This window comes from Bufo bufo, chromosome 5 (genome assembly GCF_905171765.1).
Source record: "Bufo bufo chromosome 5, aBufBuf1.1, whole genome shotgun sequence".
In the NCBI taxonomy this organism is placed as follows: domain Eukaryota; kingdom Metazoa; phylum Chordata; class Amphibia; order Anura; family Bufonidae; genus Bufo; species Bufo bufo.
This window is the reverse complement of record NC_053393.1, coordinates 68,453,965-68,480,086: the sequence shown is the minus strand read 5'-3', so window position 1 is coordinate 68,480,086 and position 26,122 is coordinate 68,453,965. Positions and strand designations below refer to the sequence as shown.

The following is a 26,122-nucleotide window of genomic DNA, read 5'->3' as shown; positions in this document are numbered from 1 at the left end:
ATGTCCAGGCCTGCTAGGGGTGTCATTCCAGCTCTTAGTCACTAGAGGGAGCTAGGGAGCCCTAGTTTATATAAGGCCCAGTCAGGGAAAGGAAGTGGAGTTGAAGTGGGAGCTGAGGTTGGAGATTAGACCATGTCTGAGTTAAGTCCAGGCCTGGAGCCTGCAGACCAGGAGAGGGTATTGCAGTCCCTGTAACCGGGTTCCAGATCCAAGGAGAAGGTTCCCCTCCTGAGTTTATATATGCAAAAGCAGGAACACCACCGTTAATCAGCCTGACGAAACTGAGAGAGACAGAGGCAAGTCCAGAAAAGCAAGAGGTACTAAAGACAACAGAGGAGGTACTTGATAAGGATAAAACCAAGGATATACGCCAGAGCTAGGGCATCGGGCCTTGGAGAAGAGTTTCTATGTTCCAGGATCAGTCAGGAATAGAGTGCAAGCCGCCTGTACTGCAAGTCCTGTGTTTAACACTCTGAAGTCACCTTGCTATATTTTGCCTGTATCAAATGTATTGAAACCAACTGTCTTCAAAGGAACTGCGCTTCCATCTATGTCCATGCATGATGACTACTAAAGTTTGAGTTCTGTTTTAACATCAAGTGGTTCCTCAGTTATTCCTGCTATCAGCAAACGGCGTGCCACCGTTCAATTGGCACTGGCGTCACGAACATTACTTATCATTACCTGCCCTTGCAGAGAGTCAGCTGTCTCAGGTTAGAGTCACGATTGCACTACAACACCCAGGAACATTTTTAAACCTAACTTGAGTACGCTGCAGATGCAGCATCGCAGACTGTTATGTATGAGCCGGGAGAGAGGAGGGGCTGGAGTCCGTAACTAGGGGCGGGGCCCGGTGCAGTCACTGTACTCTTACACCGGGCCCCGCCGCTCACCAAAGTATTTATAAACGTGAATCCTTATCCTGTTATTAAGTTGAACTAACGCTGCCCTCTCCCATGTTCCCCTGTATCCCCATAGCACTTACTTAAGCTTCAATAGCAGGCAGAGCGGACGGCAGCAGTAACGTCACTCACTGACGTCGAGCGCATGCTCCGCCCACTTTATGAATGAAGCAGGCGGAGCAGACGCGCGACGTCAGTGAGTGACGTTACTGGTGCCGTCCGCTCTGCCTGCTATGGGAGCTTGTTCGTAAGTGCTGTGGGGATACAGGGGAACATGGGAACATGGGAGAGGGCAGCGTTAGTTCAACTTAATAACAGGATAAGGATTCACGTTTATAAATACTTCGGTGAGCAGAGGGCCGGTGTATTGGGGGACACTGTTATGAGGGGAATCTGTGGATGACATATAGCAGTGTCATCCACAGATCCCCCCCATAACAATGCCATCCACAGATATCCCACCTCATAACAGTACCATCCACAGATGCGGCCCACATAAACTTAAATTTAGTTTTTTTGGCCCATGTTAGCCTTTGAGTTTGACATGCTTGGTTTAGACAGTTCGCTCATCTTCTGGGCAGAAGAAATGCAGTCATCCTCAGCCTGTGACATTCTCTGCTCTAGCTCCTCAAGCTTTGCGTCATGCTGGGACACTGCTTCATGTAGTTGCTGTAGGGACGCCGACGGCGTCTTGGACAAAGTGTCCCTAATATCTGGCGCTAGATGTTTGGCCACCTCTATGGCCAGAGATTTATAGTCAATATTTGGGGGAGCACATTGTGAGCTGGATTGAATCTGTGACTCACCATGTTCCTGAGTTGCTGGGACTGGGGATGAAGGGCGCGCATCCGCCATTTTACTGAGCATGCCGCCCGCGTCACTGGTCTTGCCTTTTGAGATCCTCCGTTTGCCGCTCCGCAGTAGATATCGGTCCATGTACCAATGGACCCGGTGAGTTGGGGGAACTGACCTCACTCCTCCTGTCCCCCTCTTGCCGATTTAAAAGTAGCGGCTGTGATTTTAAAGGTGGGAGACTGCCGGAGCTCCTTCACGCCGCTGCCTGCATCCCAGCGCCGGAAGCGGAAGTGTCCCCCCAGTTCTTATTTCCAGTGCAGCATGGGCATGGTCGCCGCTGACCTGTGACCTCTCCTGACATGTCTGTTTTTGCATAGATGGACCTCTGAGGAAGCTAACATTTGTACTAGCGATACGCGCCAGGTTCTTCTGGCTCTCCTCACGGATGGATCTTCAATTACCCCATGCGCTACCACTGTGTTCCACGATAAGTATTTTTGTTCAGGCTTCTTAGATACTTTATTGATGTCCTGTTGTGGTACCATTACTGTATGGTGGCTTCACATATGCATTGTAGCACTTTATTCCCTCATCTGTGAGGAGGGCTTTGTTCATCTATGTTTTTAAATCTATTTGTCTTAATAAAATTTAGTCTTTATTTTTGGAGGTGCGGCTGAGTTTTGGTATTTCTTTCTTAATTGTTGCTTCTGTTTTGGCAGCTAGTTGCATTCCCCTTGAAAAAATTCTGGAACATCTATTCTTATGACTATGATGTGCTATTCCTTCATTATTCCTGCTAGAAGTTATGAATGAATTACTAGCAGTTTGCAAAAAAGATCCAGATGAGTGTTACCAGTTGGAGGTGTGTTCCTGCAGAATCTGACGCTGGCAGCACTGATTGGGTAGTGTCAGACTGTGCAACCACAACCATCTGGACCTTCATTGCAAACTACCAGTAATTAATTCATAACTTCTAGTAGAAATAATAAAGGAATGGCACAACATACGGTCATAAGAATACAGGGAGTGCAGAATTATTAGGCAAGTTGTATTTTTGAGGATTAATTTTATTATTGAACAACAACCATGTTCTCAATGAACCCAAAAAACTCATTAATATCAAAGCTGAATATTTTTGGAAGTAGTTTTTAGTTTGTTTTTAGTTTTAGCTATTTTAGGGGGATATCTGTGTGTGCAGGTGACTATTACTGTGCATAATTATTAGGCAACTTAACAAAAAACAAATATATACCCATTTCAATTATTTATTTTTACCAGTGAAACCAATATAACATCTCAACATTCACAAATATACATTTCTGACATTCAAAAACAAAACAAAAACAAATCAGTGACCAATATAGCCACCTTTCTTTGCAAGGACACTCAAAAGCCTGCCATCCATGGATTCTGTCAGTGTTTTGATGTGTTCACCATCAACATTGCGTGCAGCAGCAACCACAGCCTCCCAGACACTGTTCAGAGAGGTGTACTGTTTTCCCTCCTTGTAAATCTCACATTTGATGATGACCACAGGTTCTCAATGGGGTTCAGATCAGATGAACAAGGAGGCCATGTCATTAGATTTTCTTCTTTTATACCCTTTCTTGCCAGCCACACTGTGGAGTACTTGGGCGCGTGTGATGGAGCATTGTCCTGCATGAAAATCATGTTTTTCTTGAAGGATGCAGACTTCTTCCTGTACCACTGCTTGAAGAAGGTGTCTTCCAGAAACTGGCAGTAGGACTGGGAGTTGAGCTTGACTCCATCCTCAACCCGAAAAGGCCCCACAAGCTCATCTTTGATGATACCAGCCCAAACCAGTACTCCACCTCCACCTTGCTGGCGTCTAAATCGGACTGGAGCTCTCTGCCCTTTACCAATCCAGCCACGGGCCCATCCATCTGGCCCATCAAGACTCACTCTCATTTCATCAGTCCATAAAACCTTAGAAAAAATCAGTCTTGAGATATTTCTTGGCCCAGTCTTGACGTTTCAGCTTGTGTGTCTTGTTCAGTGGTGGTCGTCTTTCAGCCTTTCTTACCTTGGCCATGTCTCTGAGTATTGCACACCTTGTGCTTTTGGGCACTCCAGTGATGTTGCAGCTCTGAAATATGGCCAAACTGGTGGCAAGTGGCATCTTGGCAGCTGCACGCTTGACTTTTCTCAGTTCATGGGCAGTTATTTTGCGCCTTGGTTTTTCCACACGCTTCTTGCGACCCTGTTGACTATTTTGAATGAAACGCTTGATTGTTCGATGATCACGCTTCAGAAGCTTTGCAATTTTAAGAGTGCTGCATCCCTCTGCAAGATATCTCACTATTTTTGACTTTTCTGAGCCTGTCAAGTCCTTCTTTTGACCCATTTTGCCAAAGGAAAGGAAGTTGCCTAATAATTATGCACACCTGATATAGGGTGTTGATGTCATTAGACCACACCCCTTCTCATTACAGAGATGCACATCACCTAATATTCTTAATTGGTAGTAGGCTTTCGAGCCTATACAGCTTGGAGTAAGACAACATGCATAAAGAGGATGATGTGGTCAAAATACTCATTTGCCTCATAATTCTGCACGAAGTGTAGATGCTCCAGAACTGTTATTACAAGAGGATTGCAAATAGTTGCTAAGACAGACACGTCAGCAGAGGTTACAGGTCCTGTTTAAGAGTCTCTGTGCTCAATTAAAACTGGGCAGTCTCTGATGTCTTAGCTAATCATAACATTGCCGTACCAGGTGCCTCCTGCTTTTTGCTGAACTCCTCTGCAGAGATGTGTGCACCAGTAGCTTTGCTGATTCTCACACTGACTTGCCAATCCCTTCAGTCTCTGGCTCTCTGATCTGCTTTAGTGACCCAACTGATCTGATGGTGATGCAACCTACTTGCAGGCTCCGCTGCTCTTGAAGATGTACCGGAAGACTGACGCTGTCCTTAGACCAGTATGGGGGATAGGACTCCCATTCTCAATATCAGTAAGGGTCCCAGCAGTTAGACCCTCGTTGATCAGCTAGTTATCCCCATCCTGTAGAGAGGAGATAACTTATGAGACCTAATCAGTGCACTACGGAGTGCTTCCGTGGGGTTTCGTCCCTTACTTCCGTTACGCAAAAAGATAGAACATGTCCCATCTTTTTGCGGAACGGCCGGATCAGGGACCCTTCAAAGTGAATGGGTCCACGATCCGCTGCGGCTGCCCCGCGGTCGGTGTTCGTGCATTGTGGCTCGCATTTTGCAGGCCGCAGCACGGCCACGGGGCGCACAGGTTCCTGAGCAGGAGGCCTAAAGCTGCACTACGGAGACTAGTAACAAATCTGTAGTGTTCTCACCAAATACATTTGGTGACATACCCGCCACCATTTAAGTCTGGTAAGTTTTGGACACCATTTGTTCTCAGTGAATTTTGTGCTATGTGTAAATGTAATTATGTGACACAGAATATATTTGGTGGCCTGACAGGGTCTCAATGATATCATTATTACCTGTGCAATGCACGTAGATCGGTGACGGCGAGCACTTGTCTGTCCTCGGGACAGTTATTGTGGTGGACGAGCCATCCATGTATACATGAAGAGCAGAACGCGTGCTCACAGGGGGCTTGTAATGGATGCTCGAGAACATCCCGGCATATACAGCAGAGAAGACCATCATTCACGTAGCCAAGAAAGCGCTCAGTGTCGTACCCCATGACTTCTTCTGAAAGAAATGACATGTATTAGAAATTCTGCCAGACTCCAATAGTAAAGCGTCCCTTCAGTTTCAGAGAGCATCACGCGCTGCCCTATTCATTAGATACAGCCCCTATTCAGAATTCTTCGGGGGTCATACGGGAGTCTTGGAAACTATTATCACCCAGTGTGCACTTAGCAAGACTCCATGTCAGGTGAGAACCTTAGATACCCCACCGTTAGGGCATGCTGCACATAAAAAGAAATGCCACCAGGACCACAAACACCTAAGAAATGCTACAAAAATTCTGCAACTTCGCACAGCTATTGAAGAGGAGTGGACCAACATTCCACAGGCTGCGACCAACAACCTGATCAACTCTATGCGACGGAGATGTGTTGCACTGCGTGAGGCAAAGGGTGGCCACACCAGATACTGACTGGTTTTCTGACTCCCCCCGTAAGGCAAAACTGTGCACATTTCAGAGTGGCCTTTTATTGTGGGCAGTCTAAGGCACACCTGTGCAATATTCATGCTGTCTAATCAGCACCTTGATATGCCACACCTGTGAGGTGGGATGGATTATCTCTGTAAAGGAGAAGTGCTCACTAACACAGATTTAGACAGATTTGTGAACAATATTTGAGAGTAATGGGTCTTTTGTGTATGTAGAAAATGTTTCAGATCTTTGAGTTCAGCTCATGCAAAATGGGAGCAAAACCGAAAGTGTTGTGTTTATATTTTTGTTCAGTGTAAAAGCAAGAAAAAACACTGTCCAAAACAACTAGCCTACAGGTATTACCCATAAACTTACAAAGGCTATTGGCTGACACCCATTCCTTCTGACTCCCCCAATGGGGAGAGGGAAATAGGAGGATTCTGGCAGTGACTTGCCTGACATGCCTGATCCTCCTTTTCCCCGGCATCTACCATCAGGGGAGAGTCAGGAGACACCCCCGTGCACACTAGATAGTCTTGCCAAAATCAGCAGGTTTGGCAGCTTTTTCCTCTAATATGTATTTCGTCTCCTTAGGGTATGGCCACAATGCAGAGGTGTATCTTTGTGGGTTTTGTGCTGCCCTAGGCGAGACTAAACTCGGGCACCCCCCTAATATAAATTTGACCCACCCCTTCCTGTCAAGGCCAAACCCCTTTCTATCTGAACCCCACCCCTTCCTGTCAAGGCCAAACCCCTTTCTCTCTAAACCCCACCCCTTCCTGTCAAGGCCAAACCCCTTTCTCTCTAAACCCCCCCCTTCCTATGTGCCATCCACAGATCCCCCTCCCCTAAACAGTGCCATCCACAGATCCCCCTCCCCTAAACAGTGCCATCCACATATCTCCCCCCTAAACAGTGCCATCCACAGATCCCACTCCCCTAAATAGTGCCATCCACAGATCTCCCCCCTAAACAGTGCCATCCACAGATCCCCCTCCCCTAAACAGTGCCATCCACATATCTCCCCCCTAAACAGTGCCATCCACAGATCCCCCTCCCCTAAATAGTGCAATCCACAGATCTCCCCCCTAAACAGTGCCATCCACAGATCCCCCTCCCCTAAATAGTGCCATCCACAGATCTCCCCCCTAAACAGTGCCATCCACAGATCCCCCTCCCCGACGCTCACAGGAGAACATTTATAAACTAATCATTAACTTTAACTTTAATCATTGCTAATCTCTTTACTGGATATCTTACTCTGTCTTGACTCTTAGCTCTGGCAACAGCAGGCAGTGCGGGCGGGCGGCGCTCACTCACTGACGTCACGCGCCTGCTCCTCCCACTAGGCGGCGCGGGTGCGTGACGTCAGTGAGTGAGCGCCGCCCGCCCGGACTGCCTGCTGTTACCAGAGCTAAGAGTCAAGACAGAGTAAGATATCCAGTAAAGAGATTAGCAATGATTAAAGTTAAATTAAGTTAAGTTGATTAGGCGTATTTCAGGTGCAGATGGCGGCACAATAGTTAGTTGCGCTGCTATCTGTGACTTTTCCCCACTGATGCCAGTTCTAAAATTGTGGGCGCGGCGTGGGCAGAGAAGATTCATCTTATTCATCATTTTCTACGCCTTTTAGGGGCAGAAAATGGTCTAAATGTAAGACAGCCTCTTCATAACTGCAGCGGATCCACTGCCAGCAATGGGCCTTTATTAAGAATGGCGTCTAAAATGTCAGTTTTAATAAATGTGCCCCTTAATGCATACATAGCTTAAAGGGCATCTGTCAGTAGTTTTGTACCTATGAAACTGGCTGACCTGGTACATGTGCACTTGGCAGCTGAAGGCATCTGTGTTGGTGCCATGTTCATATGTGCCTGTATTGCTGAGAAAAATGATATTTTAATATATGCAAATGAGCCCCTAGGAGCACCGGGTGCGTTGCCGTTACACCTAGAGGCTCTGCTGTCTCTGCAGCTGCCGCCCCCTCTGCACTTTGATTACCAGGGCCAAGCAGTGATGACGTTTTCACTCCCTTGCCTATCAAATTGCAGAGGGTGCAGCAGTTGCAGAGAAAGTGGAATTTCTAGGTATAATAGCAAGCCCCTGTTGCTCCTAGAGGCTCATTTGCATATATTAAAACGTCTTTATCTTTCTCAGTAATGCGGGCACATATGAACATGGCACCAACACAGATGCCTTCAGCTGCCAAGTGCACATGTAACAGGTCAGCCAGTGTCATAGGTACAAATCTGCGGACAGATGCCCATGACAGTACAGCCAAGAACATGTGGAAATCCATTTACATGTAAGTTTAAAATTATTACAGACATGTAAAAAAATAAATAAATCTGGCCTCCTCCACCCCTTAATAGCCGGCCAACTCACACCTTATTCCCCAGCCCATGGCAGAGCTGTACGATGACAAATTCTGTGAAAGAATAAGAAATATTCAGAGAAAACACTTACCCAATGAAGGTGATGTGAGGCAGTGAAGGAGAGGACTGGGTTATACTGGGAAGAGAAGCCTCTCTGGAATCTTATTTCCCTTCCTGTATTGTCCTGACAAAGAAAGAAGATGCCATGAGTCTCCTAAGAGACAGCTCTCTGGTGACCGGACAGCCACGGACTGAGCTCTGTATACAATGCGACACTGTTCACTGGAAAACAGAGACCCCTGGATAGTAAAACTCTGCACCGTCACACATGGATAGAAGAACGGGCTCCACTGTAGTAGTAAAAAAAACAAAAAAAACACCAAAAATAAACGACCATCCATCCACGTATCTAAAACAGACTTCATTTTTCTTAGCGTTGCTGTTTTTTCAACTATGTTACACAAATCCACTGGATAAGGGCTTATGCACACGACCATTGGTGTCTTGCAGTCCGCAAATTGCGAATCCGCAAAGCATGGATACCGGCCATGTGCAATTAACATTTGGCGGAACAGAACATCCGAGCCATAATAGAATGCGTAATGTGGACAATGATAGGACATGTTCTATTTTTTTTCAGAATGGGCATGCAGACATACGGACACGGAATGCACATGGAATCATTTTTTTTTTTTTGTGGCCCCATTGAATTGAATGGTTCCAAAAACAGACCGCAAAAAAAACGAAACGGACAGGGAAAAAATATGTTTCTGTGCATGAACCCTAAGCCATAAACGCTTGAGCCGAGATGAATCACAGGAACATAAGTGGCAAGCGCCATTCTTTGTAGGCAATGGCCCGCACATGACTGGTCACTTACCTTAAAGGGGTTGTCTCATCTGAGACAATGGGGGCATATCGCTAGGATATGCCCCCACTGTCTGATAGGTGTGTCTCCTAAACAGACCCCCGAAAGTGACGGAGGGCACACTGCGCATGCGCAGCCACCCTCCGTTCATTTCAATGGGGCTGCCGAAAATAGCCATGTGCTGGCTAGGCTATTTCCGTCTGATCCATAGAAGTGAATGGGAGCGGTGGCCGGTCATTCACAATGTGCTCCCATTCACTCCTATGGGGAGAGCACTTGGTGGTGGCTGGACTGGAGTCCTCCAGCCAACACGTTGGCCCACTCTGTTCTCAATATGGATGCAGGTCCCAGCGGTGGGACCCACACCTATCAGACAATGGGGGCATATCCTAGCGCCACCTGCGATGCTAGGGAGGCTCGTCACAGTCCCCGTCTACCATTGGCTGCTCCCCCCGACACCGGGGACTAGGAGCGGCGCGGGGAGCCAGGTAAGTAAATTTATTGTGAGGGGCCCGGCCTATGGGGGACATTTTTATAGTCTTGGATAACCCCCTTTAAGGGTACGGCCACATGGTCAGGATTCCTGATGCAGTTTTGGAAATCAAGGTCAGAAGTGGACCATGCTACTAGGAATAACAGAGGAATGGCACAACATAGAGTCATAAGAATAGTTGATCCAGAATTCTTAATACATGGGGGATGCGAATAGTTACTAAAACGGACATGTCAGGGGAGGTGACAGGTCTTCTATAAGGTCTGCTTAGTGTAAGATGAAAAAAGGGACATCGTCTCTGTGCTGGAGGCTCCATTTCTGTGAAAACTACCTTAAAATCATAGTCAATGGGGTCTGTCGGGCACTGTAGGTGGCCATGTTGTGACAGACCCATCACGGACATTATTTTAATAGTGATGAGAAGCGTAGATATGAACAGAGCCTTATCTTATCTTGACTGGCCTGTGACTGCATCTAATAGACCAGTACTAATTGTATGGTACATGTATGCACCAAGGTACATCGTGTACAGAAACTTCATTCAACACCGACGTGGAACAGTCACTTTACATAGAAGTCAATAGAAACAGTAGAACCAAAACTGTCACCCAGCAGTTCTGTTGAGAGAAGGAAGTTACACATTTTGAGTATCATAAAAGTCTGGTAATACCTCGCGAGCTGCAGAGTACAAGTTGCCTAATTTCTGTATACTACACAAGCTCTGGGCGTCTCATATTGCAGACTTAAAGGGGTTCTCTGGGACTTTGAAAAAGCCTTTACTTGGAAAGAGGGGCCATCACTATCAGATCAGTGGGGATCCAGCAGGAGTGGGTCCGTGTTGTGCTTGGTACCTTTAGTAGCGCCTGCGCCTGGTATTACAATTCACTATGGCTTTGTTTAATTCAAGTCAATGTGACAGAGCTACAAATATAGACACTGGCACCACTAAGAGAGCAGAGCACCACCTGGTGCGGGGACGCCCCTTCAAACCGCTGATTGTCAGGAGCACCACTCTCTCTCCATAGACCTGGATGGGGCTGACAAACAAATGAACATGTTTCTGGTCTGGAACAACACATGGTCCCCGGAAGAGAAGGAGTGTTAAGGGCCCATTTTTCTTGGCACTGGTGGGGAACCCTTCATGGGGCTCTGGTCTCGGTTCCTGAGGCGAATGAGAGCACTCAGTCTTTCCACTGAAGTGAACTGGAGATAAGATAAAAGTCATACCTCCCATCCGTCCCTCATCGGGTCCCGGATTTCAATGGCTGTCCCGTGGTCTCTGGAGGGCCAAGGTGTGTCCCGCTTTCGGCTGTCTGTGTCCCGCTTTCGACAGTTAATTGGAATGGTGAAGCAGGGAGCCGTCTGCGCCCATTTCACTCAACGGCCGGCGCTCCCCAGCAGCAGCATAGTACGGTAACACCACACAAAGGATGTGCTCCGATCATCGGGGCAACGGCCTAGGCCAGTGGTGGGCAAACTTTTTTGTCAACTGAGCCAAATATCACCAAAACCACGATTGAAATTTTTTTGGAGAGCCACATTTTTAAAACCTAAAATATATAGGAAGGAAGCGCATGCTGAAGTGAATGGGTCCATGATGCGGGCTGCACACGGCCGTGTGCAGCCCGCATCATGGACCCATTCACTTCAATGGGTCCAGGATCCGGGATATGAGTGCTACAGAGTGCTTCCGTGGTGCTTCTGGCTGTGCCTCCGCACCGCAAAAAAGTAGTGCATGCGCCGCAATTGTAATAGACATGTCTGATTTACCTCTACATATCCACAAGTATTTTAGCCTCTGTACCTTTCATACTGCAGCCATGGACACATACACGCACTCTCCACATACATGGAAGCAGTCATACACGCACTCTCCACATACATGGACGCAGTCATACACGCACTCTCCACATACATGGACGCAGTCATACACGCACTCTCCACATACATGGACGCAGTCATACACGCACTCTCCACATACATGGACGCAGTCATACACGCACTCTCCACATACATGGACGCAGTCATACACGCACTCTCCACATACATGGACGCAGTCATACACGCACTCTCCACATACATGGACGCAGTCATACACGCACTCTCCACATACATGGACGCAGTCATACACGCACTCTCCACATACATGGACGCAGTCATACACGCCCTCTCCACATACATGGACGCAGTCATACACGCCCTCTCCACATACATGGACGCAGTCATACACGCCCTCTCCACATACATGGACGCAGTCATACACGCCCTCTCCACATACATGGACGCAGTCATACACGCACTCTCCACATACATGGAAGCGGTCATACACGCACTCTCCACATACATGGACGCAGTGATAGACGCACTCTCCACATACATGGACACAGTCATACACGCACTCTTCACATACAGGGGCGCACTCATACACACACTCTCCACATACATGGACGCACACATATACAATACACATATATAGTGTCACGACCGCTATCCCAGCAGCAGTCGTGTCGCACCAGACGGAGGGGAAGGGGGACCCTTATCTACGGATGGGAATAGTATGGCCACCCCTGACTAACCCTAAGCTGGCACCTGTCTGCCCTGATACCCTAGACGGGGTGTGAACCCGTGCGGCGAGCAGGATGCCTAAACCCTCAGTCACCCTAACAAGCCTAGAGTGGGGAAAGGCCGATGGGAGCACTAGTCACCATCACTCATGTCTAGGAGAACAGCAGGGGAAGACAGCAACAAACAAACTATAGCAGAGATAGACTTATCCAGTCACGAGCAGAGAAGGCGATCCCAATCACGACAGTCCACGCCAGACAAGAGCTCCACAGCAACACCATCAAACGATCTCCTTCAAAGGTCAGAATAGAACTGGAAGTAAGGACTATATCTGGCAATGACTGCAAGTGAAAGTGAAACTAATATAGTAGCTGGGAGTGGCAGACAGGACTCACCTGAGAAGGATGCCTACAAACTCCCAGTCAGGACAAAAAGGTTCACAAGGCAAAACCCGGATGACATACCCTGAACCATGGAGCAAACTCACAAGCTATCGCGAGTAGCAAGTCGCTGCGACCTTCTCCTCCCAGACCTGTCTGGATCAGTCACAGTCGTGACAGTACCCCCCTTTCTACGAGGGGCCCCCGGACCCTCAAGACCAGGCCTCTCCGGATGGGAGCTATGAAAAGCCCGAATGAGTCTGTCCGCTTTTATCTCTGAAGCTGGAACCCACATTCTCTCTTCGGAACCATAACCTTTCCAGTGCACCAGGTACTGAAGAGAGCGGCGAACATATCGTGAGTCAACAATCTTTTCTACCTGAAACTCAAGACTGCCTTCAACAACCACCGGTGGAGGCGGTAGCGGCAATGGTTCAGGAGGTTCTACATATCTCTTAAGCAGAGATCTGTGGAAGACATTATGGATCCTTAGAGTCTGAGGTAGCTCCAGACGAAAAGCCACCGGGTTAATGATCTTAATTACCCTATAAGGACCAATAAATCTCGGACCTAATTTCCACGAGGGAACCTTCAACTTGATATTTCTGGTAGACAACCACACCAAGTCATTCACCCCAAGGTCCGGACCTTCAGAGCGCCTCCTATCAGCCACACGTTTGTATCTACCACCCATTCTCTTCAAACTTTCTTGCACACTCTGCCACACTGAAGAAAGTGAAGACGCAAATCGTTCCTCCTCGGGAATCCCAGACGGCCCCCCCTCACTAAACGTACAAAACTGAGGATGGAAACCATACGCACCAAAAAATGGTGACTTATCGGTGGATTCTTGACGACGATTATTAATGGCAAACTCGGCTAACGGTAAATAAGATGACCATTCCTCCTGATTTTCGGAAACAAAGCATCTCAAATATGTCTCTAGGTTTTGATTGGTACGTTCAGTCTGACCGTTGGACTGTGGATGGAAAGATGAAGAAAACGACAGATGAACCCCTAAACGAGAACAAAAAGCTTTCCAAAATTTAGAAACAAATTGGGTACCACGATCCGAAACAATATCGGAAGGGACCCCGTGAAGCTTCACGATGTGGTCAATAAAAACCTGAGCCAGTGTGTTAGCATTAGGCAATGCGGCAAGAGCAATAAAGTGCACCATTTTACTGAATCTGTCAACAACTACAAGAATAACAGTTTTCCCCGCTGATACTGGTAGATCCGTAATGAAATCCATTGATAGGTGCGTCCAAGGCCTGTTGGGGATGGCTAGAGGTAAAAGACGCCCTGCCGGACGAGTATGATCTACCTTAGAATGAGCAGAGGTAGCACATGCAGACACAAAATTCAACACCTCCTGGCGCCACTTAGGCCACCAGAACCGACGAGACACTAATTCAGAGGTTGCCCTACTACCTGGGTGTCCTGCCAGTGTGGAGTTATGGTGTTCTTTTAGTATCTCCAGGCGTAAATCTTCTGGCACAAACAGTTTACCCGAGGGGCAGGAGGCCGGGGCGTCCCCCTGAGCTTCCAACACCCTCCCCTCTAAACCTGAGTGTAATGCAGAGACCACCACCCCCTTTTGCAAAATGGGCTCTGGTACCTCAACATCACCCCCTCCAGGAAAACTTTGAGACAATGCATCCGCCTTAGTATTTTTTGCCCCCGGGCGATAGGTTATTACAAAATTAAACCTAGTAAAAAATAACGACCACCGAGCCTGTCTAGGGGTGAGACGTTTAGCAGACTCCAGATATAATAAGTTTTTGTGATCAGTAATCACCGTGACGGGATGAACCGCCCCCTCCAAAAAATGACGCCACTCCTCAAAAGCCAACTTAATAGCCAAAAGTTCCCTGTTGCCAATATCATAGTTCCTTTCTGCAGTAGACAATTTCTTCGAAAAGAAAGCACACGGACGCCATTCACCAGGGGACGGGCCCTGAGATAGTACCGCTCCCACCCCCACCTCTGATGCGTCAACCTCTACAATAAAAGGAAGCGAGACATCTGGCTGTACGAGAATAGGGGCCGAGGTGAATCTCTCCTTCAGAGATGCAAAGGCAGTTTTGGCTGCATGTGACCATTTGGAAAAATCGGATCCCTTTCGGGTCATGTCCGTCAGTGGTTTGACCACCAAGGAATAGTTCTTTATAAACTTTCTATAAAAATTGGCAAACCCCAGGAAGCGTTGCAATGCCTTCAGGTTCTCAGGCAGATCCCAGTCTATAATCGCCCGGACTTTCTCTGGATCCATGCGGAAACCTGAATCTGACAACACATACCCCAGAAATGGCAGTTCTTTTACGGCGAACACACATTTTTCTAACTTAGCAAACAATTTGTTGGCCCTTAATATCTGCAGCACTTGTCTCACATGGATCTTATGAGTATCCAGATCCGGGGAATAGACCAGGATGTCATCAAGATATATCACAACAAATCTCCCGATAAGGTGACTAAAAATATCGTTGACAAAATGTTGGAATACCGCAGGCGCATTAGTAAGACCAAAATGGCATGACCAGATTTTCATAATGCCCTTCCGGAGTATTAAAAGCCGTCTTCCACTCATCCCCCTCTAAAATGCGAACCAGGTTATAGGCTCCTCTGAGATCCATTTTGGAGAACCATTTAGCACCAGCAACCTGATTAAAGAGGTCGGGAATGAGAGGAAGAGGATAGGGATCTCGGATAGTTTTCCGGTTTAATTCCCGGAAATCCAGGCAAGGACGTAGGCCCCCATTTACTTTTTAACGAAAAAGAACCCTGCAGCCACGGGTGAAGAAGAGGGTCTGATGTGTCCCTTAGCCAAACTCTCCGAAATATAATCTTTCATAGCCTTCCTCTCCGGGCCGGAAAGATTGTATAACCGGGTTTTAGGTAGTTTTGCCCCAGGTAATAGATTAATCGGGCAATCATATGGACGATGAGGTGGTAACACCTGACAACCCTTCTCAGAGAACACATCCATAAAATCTGACAGAAAGGCAGGTAAAGATGTTACAGAGAGTGTAGAGCACCTACTACTCAAGCAGTTGTCCTTACAATGTTCACTCCACTCCACAATCTCCCCGGCCTGCCAATCCACCACTGGATTGTGAGTCACCAGCCAGGGAAGCCCCAATACCATAGGAGCCGGAAGACCGTCCAGGACATAACAAGAGATATGCTCTTTATGGAGGTCCCCTACCTGCAGATGGATATTATGGATGATCTGAGTTAACTCTTTCTGAGTAAGAGGGGAGGAGTCGATGGCAAAAACAGGAATAGTTCTGCGTATCGGTTCCAGAGTAAAACCCAGAGCCTGAGCAAACCGTGAATCCACCAAGTTGACCCCCGCCCCACTGTCCAAAAAGACGGAACAGATCTCAGTCTTATTGCCCGCCTCAACGGTAGCGGACAACAAAAACTGAGACATGCGTATGGAGGAAACGAATACGCCCAGACTGTTATCCTCCGCACAATCTGGGGACTCTAGTTTTCTGGCGGCTCCTTTGTTTGTGGTCTCTTGGGTTCTGAGGGACAAACCTTTACAAAATGACCCCTCCCCCCCACAACGAAAACAAACCACTGACCTACGGCGGAACTTAGGAGGATTCACCCGTCTAGTGGCGCCCCCTATTTGCATTGGTTCGACTGGATCATAACAAACCGATCCCTGCCCTATAGAGGCCTCCGTAAAATTTAATAGTCTCTCCCTGAGTCGTCTGTCGATTCTTATGGACAGAGACATAGCAGCCTCCAGAGACCCAGGGACCTCGTATACCGCCAGCGCGTCTTTTAATTTTTCAGACAACCCCTGGCAGAACTGACTCCTAAGGGCCGAGTCGTTCCATAACGTATCAGTAGCCCACCTACGGAATTCGGAACAATATAGTTCAGCAGACCGGTTCTCTTGCCGAAGTCTACGTAGCTTAGACTCAGCCAGTAAGACCCTGTCCGGGTCATCATATACGAGACCCAGGGCTTCAAAAAACTCCTCCACTGATCGTAAGGCCGGAGAGTCTGATGGTAGGGAGAAAGCCCAAGCCTGCGGATCTCCTTGCAGGAGAGAAATTACAATACCCACCCGTTGTTCCTCACCGCCGGAGGATCTAGGGCGTAACCTGAAGAACAATTTGCAAGCTTCTCTGAAGGTTACAAATTGGTCTCTCCCTCCTGAGAACCTATCAGGTAAAGCCACTTTTGGCTCAGGAGTACCTTGGTTTCCCGTAGCAACGGTGGAACCCAAGGATTGCTGCTGCTGCTGCAGCACTGTTGCTTTTAATCCTGCCACTTTAAGGGATAATCCCTGTAACTGTTTCGCCAAAACCGTAACCGGATCCATAGTGGAACAGAAAAATACAAAGCAAAACAGCAAGCAAAAAAAAAAAAGAAATGTCACTTTTTTTTAAAAGGCCAGATATACTGTCACGACCGCTATCCCAGCAGCAGTCGTGTCGCACCAGACGGAGGGGAAGGGGGACCCTTATCTACGGATGGGAATAGTATGGCCACCCCTGACTAACCCTAAGCTGGCACCTGTCTGCCCTGATACCCTAGATGGGGTGTGAACCCGTGCGGCGAGCAGGATGCCTAAACCCTCAGTCACCCTAACAAGCCTAGAGTGGGGAAAGGCCGATGGGAGCACTAGTCACCATCACTCATGTCTAGGAGAACAGCAGGGGAAGACAGCAACAAACAAACTATAGCAGAGATAGACTTATCCAGTCACGAGCAGAAAAGGCGATCCCAAACACAACAGTCCACGCCGGACAAGAGCTCCACAGCAACACCATCAAACGATCTCCTTCAAAGGTCAGAGTAGCACTGGAGGTAAGGACTATATCTGGCAATGACTGCAAGTGAAAGTGAAACTAATATAGTAGCTGGGAGTGGCAGACAGGACTCACCTGAGAAGGATGCCTACAAACTCCCAGTCAGGACAAAAAGGTTCACAAGGCAAAACCCGGATGACATACCCTGAACCATGGAGCAAACTCACAAGCTATCGCGAGTAGCAAGTCGCTGCGACCTTCTCCTCCCAGACCTGTCTGGATCAGTCACAGTCGTGACATATAGACACCCAGCTTTCCTGCTGTGCCTCTCCCCCATACTCTAATGCTTCTGCACTTGTGCCATGCAGGATAGCAGGGAAGCTGGATGACATTTCATGATATAATTCACCCAGCTTTCCTACTGTACTGCAGGTCACATGGGCACAGTCTGGGAAAGCTGAATATAACCGCAGTAGTTCCCCTGCTACTCACATCACTGGTGCAGTTGTGGCAATACACCTGATGTTCAGCTTGCTGGGCAGGGAAGATTGGAAGGTTCAGGCTGCAGGAATCGCGGGTATAAAAGGAGGCGGGGCTATTATAGCTCCGCCCACATCAGGCTGTCCAGTTGCTGGTCACTGTCCAACTGAGGAGAGGGAGAGGCGGAGCGATGTCACTGATGTCAGATCAGTGACAGAGGTGCAAGGGCAGGACTCTGGACCCGGTGCAGGAGCAACACGCCCTCTCTTGCTTTGTGGAACGCAAATGCGTCCCACAGGCAAGATTCCTCTGTAGTGCAGGATGGGTTGGTTTCCTGGGAGTCCGCACCAAAGAGCCGCATTCAAGGGTCTAAAGAGCCACTTGTGGCTCGCGAGCCGCACTTTGCCGACCACTGGCCTATGTGAATATTTTCATTTTTTTTGGGGGGGGGGGGATTTTTTTTTATAAACAGTACGGGGAAAGAGGGAGGCAGGGCCGGCCTTAGGTGTTCAGGCGCCCTGTGCGAGCTAACCTTGTGGCGCCCCCCCCCCCAAAAAAAAAACACTACTTGTTGCTGGCATCATGGCATAGGCTGGCTGACTATCCAACCAAGTAGTTACCAGCCCGCACACCCCAAAGGCCGGTGTAATGTTATACTTCCCTACTTCGTGAGATTTCCCTACCTTCGTCACTTCCGGTCGCACCGGACATGACGTGAGGAGGTGTGCAGAGCCGCGCAGGCGCACAACGACAGGTTAGGGAAGTTTCACAGCAGTGTGCGCATGCGCCAGGAGCCTCGCCGGCGGTTAGGGTAGGGAAAAACTATGGGCCAGTGCGCAGGCGCAGTGATCGGATGGATGTTCTCAGCTGGACACCGGCCGACACTGCGCATGCACCGGGAGCCTCACCAGCGGTTAGGGAAGGGAAAAATTACGTACGGGCCAGTGCTTTTTCCCTACTCTAACCGCTGGTGAGGCTCCCAGCGCATGCGCAGTGTCGGCCGGTGTCCAGCTGAGAACATCCATCCGATCACGCACCTGTGCACTGGCCCATAATTTTTCCCTACCCTAACCGCCGGCGAGGCTCCCAGCGCATGCGCACTCTGCTGTGAAATTTCCCTAACCCATCGTTGTGCGCAGTGCGCCCCCCCCAATATAATAAACATTGGCGCAGTGCGCCCCCCCAACACCCCAGTATAATAAACATTGGTGGTGCAGTGCACCCCCCCTCAATATAATAAACATTGGTGGTGCAGTGCACCCCCCCTCAATATAATAAACATTGGTGGTGCAGTGGGCAGTGCCAATGAGGGTTAAAAAAAAAAATAATAATTAACTCACCTCCTCCAATTGATCGTCTTCTGTTCTTTCTTCATGACCTGTCAAAGGACCTGTGGTGACATCACTGTGCTCATCACATGATACATCACATGATCCATCACCATGGTAATGGATCATGTGATGAGCTCAGTGACGTCACCACAGGTCCTGAAGAAACAACAGGAGACCGGCAGCTACTCGATCAACTGGAGGAGGTGAGTTAATTTTTTTAATTTTTTTTTAACCCTCATTGGCACTTCCCACTGAGCCACCAATGTTTCTTATACTGGGGTGTTGGGGGGGGCGCACTGTGCCACCAACGTTTCTTATACAAATACAGGAGGCGGGTGCCGAAATCAAATAGCCGACACCCGACCTCTGTGACAGGGAGCTGCGATCAGCGGCAGTTAACCCCTCAGGTACCGCACCTGAAGGGTTAACTCAACTGCAGCTGATCGCAGCTCCCTGTCACAGAGGTCGGGTGTCGGCTATTTGATTACAGCACCCGCCTCCTGTATTTGTATTACAGGTCAGTTATCTTCATTGGTGGCGCAGTGGCCACAGCCTCTCCCCTCCTCCTCCTGTCTCTCTTCTTATTGGCAGCGGCGGGGGCAGCAGGCAGGTCAGACACAGGGGAGGAGGAATCAGGTCAGACAGGGGAGGGGGAGATGGAGGGGGCGCCCCGAGGGAGAACACAAGTGCAGCCTCGACTGCCGCATATTACATTGCGAGTTGTCGGCCGCCCAGCGCCCCTGTTGCTATGGCGCCCTGTGCGGCCGCACAGCCCACACACCCCAAAGGCCGGCCCTGGAGGGAGGCACTACTGCAAGGGGGCATAACTACTGTGACGTGGGGGGGATGCTGAAAGGGGTTAATAACTACTGTGAACGAAGGACTGTTGAAAGGGGGATAACTTCCTGAGACAGCACCGCATCGAGGCCTACTTCGGAGGCATTGGTCTGTACCACAAATTCCCTCTTGAAGTCGGGCGTCACCAAAACCGGGGACCCACAGGGCCGACTTCAAAGCGGAGAAAGCCTCTTCTGCCTGGTCATTCCAGTGGACCATCACGGATTTCCGTCCCTTCAAGAGCCTTGTCAACGGAGCCGCTAAAGTGGCAAAATGGGGGACAAACCTCATGTAATAGCCCACCATTCCCAGGAACGACTTTACTTGCCTAGAGGTGGCAGGTCCCCTCTATTTTGATTACTTGGGGTTTAATGGCTCCACGTCCAATGACCTATCCCAGGTATTTAGTCTCCTCTAACCCTATCGCACATTTCTTTGGGTTAGCAGTTAGTCAGCCTTTCAAAGGGAGTCCACTACGGCCTGTACTTTGGGCAGGTGACTTTCCCAGTCGGTACTGTGAATGATAATATCGTCCAGGTAAGCCGAGGTGTACCGCCGATGTGGACAAAGTACAATATCCATTAGACGTTGGAAAGTGGCGGGGGCGCCATGCAGTCTAAAGGGTAACACTTTATACTGGTACAGCCCCTCTGGTGTAATGAAGGCAGTTTCTCTTTGGCAGCCTCCATCAAGGGTACCTGCCAGTACCCTTTGGCGAGGTCCAAAACAGAAAAATACCTGGCTTGCCCTAACTTCTCAATTAGTTCATCTACCCGAGGCATGGGATATGCATAAAACTTAGATATTTCGTTCAACTTCCTAAAATTGTTACAAAATCGTATTTAATCGGAATTAAGACTATAGGACTGGCCCACTCACTTTTAGACTCCTCAATGATGTCTAGCCGCAGCATGAGCTGCACTTCCTCCAAGATGGCTTTTCGCCGAGCCTCGGGCACCCGGTATGGCTTTAACTGGACTTTTGCCTGAGGCTCAGTGACAATGTCATGTTGGATTGTGGAAGTGCGTCCAGGGAGGTCCGAGAACACATCCGTGTTCCGACTAACGAACTCCCTGGTTTCCTGAGCCTGTTTAGAGGAGAGGCTGTCAGCAATTTTTATTGTGGCAACAGAACCTCTTGCCCTAGAAAACCCGGTCGCGGGCTGTCTTCTGTACAGGTTTCCCTATCTTTCCAAGGTTTTAGTAAATTAACATGGTAAACCTGCTCCAGTTTTCGCCTCCCCGGCTGGTGTACCTTGTAATTTTCCTCTCCAATTTTTTCCCGTACCTCGTAGGGCCCCTGCCACCTGGCTAGGAACTTACTGTCCACGGTCGGCACCAGAATTAAAACCCGATCGCCCGGGTTAAAGATCCGGACCCGAGTCTGCCGATTATAGATCCAACTCTGGGCTCGCTGACATATTCCAGGACGCTTTTATGCGGAGTGGGTTGTTGTTCCCACGCCTCTTTGGCTACGTCCAACAAGCCATGAGAATGTCTGCCATATAGCAATTCGAAGGGCGAGAACCCAGTAGAGGCCTGGGGCACCTCTCGCACTGCGAACATGAGATAGGGCAGAAAAAGGTCCCAATCCTTCCCATCTTTGGACACAACCCTTTTTAACATGGTTTTTAGAGTTTTATTAAACCTTTCCACCAGACCGTCCGTTTGTGGATGGTACACGGACGTCTAACTGTTTAATATGCAGTAACTTACAGAGTTCCCTCACGACCTTAGACATAAAAGGGGTCCCCTGGTCCGTCAGAACCTCTTTAGGAAGCCCCACTCGGGAGAACTACTCAGATAGCTCTTTAGCTATAAGTTTTGCCAATGTATGTCGCAGTGGCACTGCCTCCGGGTACTGAGTGGCATAATCAAGGACAACCAAGATGTGTTGGTGTCCCCTAGCGGACTTCGGTACTGGGCCTACTAGGTCCATAGCGATTCGCTCAATCGGTATCTTGATGATCAGGAGAGGTACCAAGGGACTGTGAAAAAGGTGCTGGGGGCTAGTTGCCTGGCAGGTCGGGCAAGACTTACAGAACTCGTCCACCTCTTTAAACACACTGGGCCAGTAAAACCGTTGTAGTATCCGGTCCTGTGTTTTCTGCATTCCCAGATGACCCCCGAGAACATGCTAGTGGGCTAACTCTAACACAAGTTTGCGATAAGCCTGGGGCACCACCAACTGTTCAATGGATTCACCACACAGCTGATTTAGCGGGGTTGTTTCCCCCGGTCACCCCTATCGCTGGCCCTTTGGACTCAGGTTCCCAGTGTTCTGGTCTCCCCCCTGAGGCGGGCCACTCTGCTAGGGTTACCCCTGTCTCATGGGTATCAGTCACTCTCGTAACTCTCTTTCTGATGCTTGGTCATCCGGCAAGTCGAACCACACCCGCTGGGAATCTGATGTAAGGAACGGAGCGACGACCTCAGCCCACTGGTCTCGGGGTAGAGTCTCCCTTGTGGCCACCTTTTCATACATCGCCAGGTAGGTTTCGACGTCATCTGATGGTGCCATCTTAGGGATAGCTGCACGGACTGCTTTCCGGGCATCGTGGACGCTTGGGGTTGCTCCTGCTGTCTGCAAAGCCATCACTTCATGTAACAGCAACTGGTTAGTCTCTTGCTGCTGAGCCTCCCGCTGGTGCAGGTTGGTCTCTCCCTGCTGCAAATTAGCCTCCATGAGGGCCTTCACAACAGCCTCCATTTTGTCATGTGACACAGGTTTGAATTTAGCTGGTTTGATAAATGACATACAATCGTGCCAAAAAAGAAAATGAAAACCAAAAATATTTCGGTGTTCACGCCAGCCTCACTGCACTGGCCCGCATCCTCCACCAATTGTAGGGATTTGCTCTGGTAGGCAGAGTAAGCGGACGCAGTACAGAGGCAAGAACACGGTAGTAAAAGTAAAAGTTCAGTGTTTATTCACACAAAAAGCAATAAAGCAAAAACAACATGGACTGTTTTGTCCATGGCAATCCACAGACGCCTGACTTTCAGCGTGCGGCTCTCCAGCATGCTACCAACTGGTTGGAACCCAAAACCACCGTGCTTCACAGCTCCACTATGAAAATGCAGGGTAATCCACACACACACACAGCTGAGCTGCTGGCTGGGTTTTTATTCCCAGCCCAAAAACTGGCCTGGAACGTGGGGAACAGCCACCCACCCTGCTCTTTGGCTGCTCCCAATAAGAACTGGCCCGGATCGGCTTTACAGCCACACTAAGTAAAAAACACTGTGTCAGCGAGCACTAGCTGCTACTGACACATTAAACTACCGATTCCTATCTCACCGAGGCCAGGAACCTCGGTGACACGGACCCCTGCGCCTTCCTACAGCTGCTGAAAGGAGTTAATAACTACTGTGAACAAAGGACTGTTAAAAGGGGGCATAACTACTGTGAATGGGGGGCTGCTTAAAGCGGGTAATAACTACTGTTAAGGGGGACTGCTGAAAGGGGGCATAACTACTGTGAATGGGGGACTGCTTAAAGCGGGTAATAACTACTGTGAAGGGGGGACTGCTTAAAGCGGGTAATAACTACTGTGAAGGGGGGACTGCTGAAAGGGGGGAATAACTACTGTGAATGGGGGACTGCTGCAAGGGGTTAATAACTACTGTGAATGGGGCAAGAGGCAATACTAAAGAGGGACATAATTCTTCTGCATCATACATTGGTAATGGCAGACTAGGCTCACTCATTCTTGGGCTTATTGGGCTAATTCCCTGCTGTCAATCCAATACAGCCTACAGCGTAGTGCACGGTGCCCTGCAGCAGGTTCGGCGCACTGTGTCTGCACTGATAAAGCGGCTCATTCTGCTAGTTACAGGTTCCTCCCACTTCCCGGGAGGTTCAGGTCACGTGATCACGTGGCAGCGCACAGACTAAGGATGGGTTGGGGGCGGGGTTAGTTCCGCACTATACCGTTTTAGTTTTTTTTATAGCGAATACTGATTTGTTTAGTTCAATAAACTGTATACAGCCTGAGCCTTGGTCTGTTTGTTGCTAAGCAACTAGAGGCGCTTGCACAGCTGTTTATCTTCCCTGCTACACCAAAATTCACACAAGCGGATTACCCAACCTCCTCGCTCTCCGTTGCTATAGCAACTAGAGAACGCGGATTTTTTTTTGTTTATTTGTTCCTTCAATAAACTTTATTTAGCGAGCAAAAGAGTGCAACTCACTGCTTAGTGACTGAAGAGAATTGGCGGGTCGTGGTGCATGCCGGGAGAGAGGGAGGTTTGAGCGGTGAACACCGGCGGCAGCTGGTTTAGGAGTTGGTTGACGGTCCCGGGTGTGAGTACGGTACATACTGTCTATACGTTATTTTACATGGAGCCCCCAATGAACTGACAGTCGTGCCACCCTCACAGGAATACCTGTCACATGGCAAAACAGCCTGTGCTTTTGTTCAGAGCCTGGGAAAGCTGGGTGACGCCTAATAGTATCAGGGGGCTGAATGGTAGATATGCCATAGTCACACAGCTAATACCAGGGGGTCTGTATGGACATCAGGCATTCTCTAGAGACCCCCAGACCTACTAAACCAATAGGACCCTGACCAGACCCCCCTGAAGAAATATGGGACTAAGTACAGACCCCAGACCTACTAAACCAATAGAGCCCCTAAATAAATATGGACCCAAATCCAGACCCCCCCCCTCTTCAGATCTCTTACAAAATATAGAGCGCTAACCATGCAGACAGTGGACCCGAGACCCCCTAATAGGTTTAGAATCCAGACCAGCCCCTATATAAATGCACATCACAGGCCAAATCCCCTACATATTACAGACCCCGGGCCGAGCCTCGTAAACGGTAGGGCCCCCGGGCCGAGCCTCGTAAACGGTAGGGCCCCCGGGCCGAGCCTCGTAAACGGTAGGGCCCCCGGGCCGAGCCTCGTAAACGGTAGGGCCCCCGGGCCGAGCCTCGTAAACGGTAGGGCCCCCGGGCCGAGCCTCGTAAGTTGAAGTAAATGGGTCCGCATCCGACTCACAAAAAATGCATATCTGATTTGGACCAAAACCGCAGTCGTGTGCATGAGCCCTTATAATGATTCATAATGCTGTGTGTCCCTGCGCGGCCTGTATCTACTGAATTAGGGCTCATGCACACAAACGTATTTTCTTTCCGTGTCCGTTCCGTTTTTTTGCGGACCGTATGCGGAACCATTCATTTCAATGGGTCCGCAAAAAAAACATTAGGTGCTCCGTGTGCATTCCGTGTCCGTATTTCTGTTCCACAAAAAAATAGAACATGTCCTATTATTGTCCGCATTACGGACAAGGATAGGACTGTTCTATTAGGGGCCATCTGTTCCGTTCTGCAAAATACATACATGTGCATGAGGCCTCACACTGAGGGCATTGTGTGTGAAGAATTCAGTAGATTCCAGGTCTCGCAGGGACACACAGCATTAGGCCGCATTCACACATACATGGATTTTCACGGAAAACCCGTCCTGCTGAGTGCACGGCGTCATTGGTTACTATGACGCTGTGCACTCAGCAGGACGGCAGGCCGGGTATTCACAGACCGCGGTCCGTGAACATCCACGTATGTGTGAATGCGACCTTAGGGTTGTCACGATATAAAAATTTTGATTCGATTGATACCATAAAGTATTGCGATACTCGATACCATTTGATACCACGTGAAAAAAATTAAAACACCAAAAAAAGCCGCGTGCATTCCGCATTTTATGGAACTTCCGGCCCATAAAAGAACAGTCCGATTCTCTTTTTTGGGGGTTTTGATTTTTATATAATTTTTTCCTGTTATAGCGTTTACCGCATAGGAAATATTTTTTTATATTTTAATAATTCACACTTTTTTCGACGTGGCGATATGTAATATGTTTATTTTTTATTGTTTGTCAAATTTATATGTAAACTTGGGGAAAGGGGGTGATTTAAACTTTTTGTATTTTGGTGTTTTTATAAACTTTTTTTTTTTTACTTTTTATTTACTATTTTCTTCCTTAGGGGTTAGAACCCTTGTCCTATTCACCCTGATAGATCTCTGGTGGTGAATAGGACTTCACACTCTCCCTGCTGCCCTGTGTGTAGTGCACACAGCAGCAGGGAGCTTACCATGGCGGCCAGGGCTTCAGTAGTGTCCTGGCTGCCATGGTAACCGATCGGAGCCCCAGGATTACACTGATGGGCCTCCGATCAGAACTGGCACTGCCACCAATGAAGAGGAG

At 48.8% G+C, this 26,122-nt stretch overlaps 1 protein-coding gene across 5 annotated transcripts in view; it reads left to right on the top strand.

Moving 5' to 3' along the window:
* The first annotated feature begins 10,759 nt into the window (after positions 1 to 10,759).
* Positions 10,760 to 26,122, top strand: part of RAD54B (RAD54 homolog B) — a 75,805-nt gene continuing 60,442 nt past the window's right edge. For 3 of the 5 annotated variants that reach the window (XM_040432021.1, XM_040432019.1, XM_040432025.1), the window contains exon 1: positions 24,134 to 24,222. The gene's annotated coding sequence lies outside the window, so the exon portion shown is untranslated. Of the gene's footprint in view, positions 10,830 to 24,123; positions 24,223 to 26,122 lie in introns of those variants that run through there. The other 2 variants (XM_040432023.1, XM_040432020.1) reach the window with 2 other exon arrangements.